Source organism: Jaculus jaculus, chromosome 2 (genome assembly GCF_020740685.1).
Source record: "Jaculus jaculus isolate mJacJac1 chromosome 2, mJacJac1.mat.Y.cur, whole genome shotgun sequence".
Classification (NCBI taxonomy): domain Eukaryota; kingdom Metazoa; phylum Chordata; class Mammalia; order Rodentia; family Dipodidae; genus Jaculus; species Jaculus jaculus.
This window is the reverse complement of record NC_059103.1, coordinates 111,985,701-111,991,700: the sequence shown is the minus strand read 5'-3', so window position 1 is coordinate 111,991,700 and position 6,000 is coordinate 111,985,701.

Genomic DNA, 6,000 nt, shown 5'->3' with positions numbered 1-6,000 from the left:
ACTCCTTTAAGCCCAGCACCCGGGAGGCAGAGGTAGGAGGATCGCCCTGAGTTCAAGGCCACCCTGAGACTACATAGTTAATTCCAGGTCAGCCTGGGCCAGAGTGAGACCCTACCTCAAAAAAACAAACAAACAAACAAACAAACAAAAAGATAGAAGCATTTTAAATTCTGTCTCATATGGGTCCTGAAGTTTTACATTCTCTTTTTTTTAAAAAAAAAAAAATCAAAACAGAAAAGGGTAGATAATTGTATTCTGGGAAAAGTTTATGTAAAGGAAGACAATTCAGCTGGGCGTGGTACTGCATGCCTTTAATCCCCAGCACTTGGGAGGCAGAGGTAGGAGGAGTGCCAGGAGTTTAAGGACACCCTGAGAATAATTCCAGGTCAGCCTGGGCTAGAGCAAGACCCTACCTCAAAAAACAAGCAAAACAAAAGTGTTGAAAGGAAGAAAGAAGAAAGAAAGAAAGAAAGAAAGAAAGAAAGAAAGAAAGAAAGAAAGAAAGAAAGAAAGAAAGAAAGAAAAAGAAAGAAAAGCAATTTAGAACTCTCATTGGCAAAGTTATGGTTGAACAGTATTGGCCCAACATCAAAAGTTTGGCTAATGGGTATAATTTTTAGTAAAAATAAAATGTTTAAGCCATATATGTATATTATTTTATAGTTCTCTACTTTTGTTTTCAGCTAAAGAACTACTCACCCTAACAATTTCAGCTCTCTAAGGTTAATTTCCTGTCTTCAGGTTGTCTTCAAATACAAAGGTTCATCGTTTCCCCTTTAATATGAATGTCTTAAGTCTAGATTTGGCCCTAAAATCCCAACCAGTCTCTGTAATGAAGACCATTTTCCTTCAAGTCCTCCACTAGATTTTATAGGGAGAAATACGTACATCAAGGTAATCAACTTTAATTCTTTTTTTTTTTCACAAAGTAATGCCTTGTTTTATTAAACACTCCACCTTACAAAGCCTTTAATGATCATCTTTCTTGCACAGCAGCTCACTCCCATCATACAATGTCCTCTTTAAAACAGAACAGAAACTCAGAGGCTTAGTTAGCTTCACCTTGGTCTCCATTTGGAAAGACACTTAGGAAATTCAAGATTAGCAGCCATGAACCAGAAGATAAATCTCAACAGGTACAAATGACAGTATATTAACATTAAACCACTTTTATATTCTAACCCCCTGTTTTGTTTTGTTTTTAAGTAGAAGGGTTATGTTTATTTGCCATGCTTTCTTCAACCAAACTGAAAGCAGTTACATAACTTGCCAGGACAGGTAGTAGAAATGAGTCAGACACAGGACCAACCCCAGTAAAAATTTTGAATGAGGCAGTTTGACTTCAGCGCCACACCTCTTTCATTCTGCATATATTCCCTGATGCCCTCCCTTGGTATCATCAGCCCTCAGGGTCACCCACATACCACAAGCCTCTCTCTCCACACACCAAATTCCTCTCCCTCCGCAGCTCTCATCACTGAAACTGGTTCCCCTCTTTTCTTTTCACTAATTAAAATTTACTACTCTGGTATCTCTCTCCCTCAGGGTTTAAAGTGACAGCTACCTAATAGGATAACCCAATCCACCTTAGTGTGTGAAGAGACAGCTAGAAGGTATAGTGAATTTTAACTATGATCTTCTAAAGATAACACCTTTGCAGTTTAACTCATTAGTAACCGAAAGTGAGAATTTTCAGCCAAGGAATTATGTGAGGAAAAGGTATAATTTAAGTAGAGCACTGAAGCCCTGGCCAATCAAGGACAGTTGGCCCCAGCAAGCTAACCTGTAACCAGTCCTAATCCCTGTCAGTGAGAGACAAGTGAACAGTTAAGTATGAAAAGGAAGCTTGTTGACAAAGAAAAGTATGGACTTCAGGCATTCTACAATTTTTCTGACAATTTTCTATAGGGCTAACTAGGCCTAGTACCTACCTACCAGTCATTTTCAAAGTTTTTTCCTTACAATGAGATTATTTTCAAAAAAATTACATCTAAAACAGTCATTATCAAATCCACATATCTTTTTGTTGTTGCTTGAAAATAGTGCTTTAAGTTTACAAACAGTTCTCATACTTGTAGTTCATTTGATCCGGCTGAATATATCCAAGCTATCACTAGGGGAACATCTTATTACTGCTCATTCCTTCACCTTATAGGAAGGAAAACTAGGGAAGAGAGGGCGTCTTGCCATGGTTTGTACTAGGTCTGCAGAGTGCCATGCTGTTCTCTCGTTCACTGAGCTACGCGCAGCCTCCTCACGTTAACAACCGTCTCTGCCATGCTGTCGTGCAGCCCAATCTCCTAGGGGAATTCTCAGATTTTAAAATGGGCTCAGCTACTACCAAAAGAAAATCACCTGTGTATTCAGCGGACTTGAGGGTAACTGTAGTCCTATCTGCTTTCCATCACTCCATTTTCCCCCAACTAATGCTTGGATCACTTGGAAGTACGAGGCACTGCCTCACAGTCTTCCTTGCACACTGTCAGAGCCAGGGCTCCAGTTACCTGCTCATGTTTTGGTGGATTACTTATCTTGCTTCTGCTTCTCACCTGGGCAAAGTTCCCATTACAGTCTCATTCTACTAAGCAAGGAAGGGCAATGGGTTTCTGGGCTGAAAAGGAAGAAAAACACTAACACAGCTAGTCCAAGCCAGAATACAAATATTTCACATTGAGACGAACACAAGAAACCAGCTGGGAAAACAGTGCTGTTTGCAGATCTGGATTAGCCCAGAATTCATTTCAGCCTTAGAGGCAAAAGGTGGCATTTAAAAATATGTGGCATTGAAAGTACAGAATGTTAGCATATTCAAGAGGTAGAAACCCCTTGTGAATTTGTTAGAACATGTGGATACTTTCTGTAGAAAAAAAAAAAAAAAAAAAAAAAAACTAATTGGGCACCATGTGACATATGAATCTTAGAATGTTTATCAATTAGGGATCATCCCTGTGGCACAACAAGCCCAGAGTAGCTTATATGGGACTCAGAGACCACCCCACAGCATACCCAATAATGTATTCCAATATGCATATTGTTGATAGACATTATAAATTGTAAAATCATTAAAATTGCATTCCTAAATGGATTATATCCAGCTACCATTCTACCAACAATTATGGGGCATCTAGTTTACATACTTTCTCCAATAACAGATATTATGTCTTCTAAAAAAATATATTTATTTGCAAGCAAAAAGAGAGATAGAAAGAGACAGAGAGGATGGGCACACCAGGGCCTCCAGCCACTGCAAATGAACTCCAGATGCATGTGCCACTTTGTACATCTGGCTTTACATGGGTACTGGGGAACAGAACTGGGGTTGTTAGGCTTTGCAGGAAAGTGCCTTCAGATATTATGTCTTCAAAAATATTTCTAGGGCTGGAGAGATGGCTTAGTAGTTAAGGTGCATGCCTGCAAAACCTAAGGACCCCGGTTCAATTCTCCAGGACCCACATAAGCCAAATGCACAAGGTGGCACATGCATCTGGAGTTCATTTGCAGTAGCTAGAGGCCCTGGCGTGCCAATTCTCTCTCTCTCTCTGATAAATACATAAAATAAAATAAAAATTCTAAAAAATTTTCCAAGTTGGAAATTCTAAAGGATATATTATTTCTATTTAAGTTTTCCTTTCTTCAGAACAGTTATTTTACTTTGCTTATCTATAGTTGTCCTTTTAGAAATTTCTGATTCACATCTTATGTCATTACTCATAAACCACGACATTCTTGGTATTCATAATCATTGAAAATTTCTTGTTTTATATAGAGGTTCTTGATGCTCTTCCAATTTTATCAACTGTCAATACTATCCATGGGAGTATTTTTTGACTCTTTTTAGTTAGTTTGTTTTGAGATAGTGTTGCTCTAGCCCAGGCTCACCTGGAACTCTATAGGCCCAGGCTAGCCTCGAACTCACAGCAATCCTCCCACCTCTGGCTCCCGAGTGCTATGATTAAAGGTATGCAGCACCATGTCCAGCTCAAAGACTTTTTGATTAATGTTTTCCATTATTCAATTGAAATACTATGAATTAATTTTTTAAGATATGTGGTGTTTAGAAATCGTAGGACAGTATTTACTTAAAATTTTAAATGAACTCTCATATATCATATTCTAGAACTTCACAATTTCAGGTTTTACATTAAAATGTAAGTATTGTAGGCCAGAGTGGCCCACACCTTTAATTTCATCACTCAGGAGGTAAAAGTAGGAGGGTCCCTGAGAGTTTGAGGCCAGCTTGGGACTACAAAGTGAGTTCCAGGTGAGCCTGGGCTAGAGGAAGCTCCTATCTTGAAAACAACAATAACAAAACCCCCTAAACATTACAGAATAGAATAGCAGTGAGAAACAGATCTTGAAACATATAGCAACTTGTATATGATCTAGATGGAATTTCATTCCACTGGAGAAAAAGCTGAATTAATAAAGATGTGGGGACAACAATGTTCCTGTAACTACCAAAATAGATTCCATATAGAACAATAAAACCATAAAGTTTCCAGAAGAAAGTGTGGGAGAATATTTTTGGTAATAAGAAAGAAAATGCTTATGAATAACAAAACATGCTCATTAGTTTCTTACTTTGATTTCATATTGGTGGCAATCAGCTTCAAGTTGCTGGCAGAAAACACCCAAGCAAGAGCAGCTGATGGGAGGAAAGGTAGGATTACAACCTTGAGCAGAAGCTCCATGATGACAGGAGAAAAGAGTGGTATAAGCAGAGGGTGGGCATCACCTCCTGGCCAACATCAGATGGACAATAAGAACAGGAGACTGTGCCAAGCACTGGCAAGGGGAAGCTGGCTATAACACCCATAAGCCTGCCCCCAACCATACACTGCCTCCAGGAGGCTCCAATTCCCAAATTGCCACTAGCTGCAGACCTAGCATTCAGAACACATGAGTTTATGGGGAACACATGAATCAAACCACCACACTATCTAATTATATTAGCTATTGATTCTACTTTTGCATGATCTGATGGTCAGTACTCTTGCCTTGTGCCCAGCTTCAGTGAAAATACATATGGTGTTCCATTATAAAGCAAGTCACTGGCGTTGGTTAAAAATAATCTATTTTAAAATATCTATTCCAAATTTAAGTATTTTGTTAGAAAGAATACCAGATTTTACAAAATCTTTTCAGCATCACTATAATGAAATATTTTGAAATGATTAGATTGCAAAGATCAAAAATGTTTGATAAAAGGGCTGGAGAGTTGGCTTAGTGGTTAAGCGCTTGCCTGTGAAGCCTAAGGACCCCGGTTCAAGGCTCAACTCCCCAGGACCCACGTTAGCCAGATGCACAAGGGGGCGCATGCATCTGGAGTTCGTTTGCAGTGGCTGGAGGCCCTGGCGTGCCCATTCTCTCCCTCTCTCCCTCCCTCCCTCTCCCTCCCTCTCTCTCTCTCTCTCTCTCTCTCTCTCTTTCTGCCTCTTTGTTGCTCTCAAATAAATAAATAAAAATAACAAAAAAAAAGTTTGATAATGCTGTATTGGTGAGGCTGTAGGAAAACAGGGTGTTCTATAAGTCTTCCCATCTTTGTTAGGATGATTTCCTAACTTCCACTTTTCTGGAAGACAGGCTGATATTGTTTATCAAAATGTAAATATATCTACTTTAAAAATATTTTATTTATTTATTTGAGAGAGAGAGAGAGAGAGAGAGAGAGAGAGAGAGAGAGAGAGAGAGGGAGATTGTGCATGCCAGGGTTTCCAGCCATTGCAAATGAACTCCAGATGCATGTGACACCTTGTGTATCTGGCTTACATGGGCACTGGGAAATTGAACCTGGGTCCTTAGGCTTCTCAGGCAAGCGCCTTAACCACTAAGCCATCTTCCAGTCCTATATCTAATTTTTAATCAGTAGTTATACTATGGAAAGCGAAATTTCAACATATATCCCCTATGTAATCCAGGGCCATGTACAAAGTAATGTGTTTCAACTTAAAGCATAGTGAAAGTTTGGACATAACCTATGCCCCCATTGAAAAGGGAAGA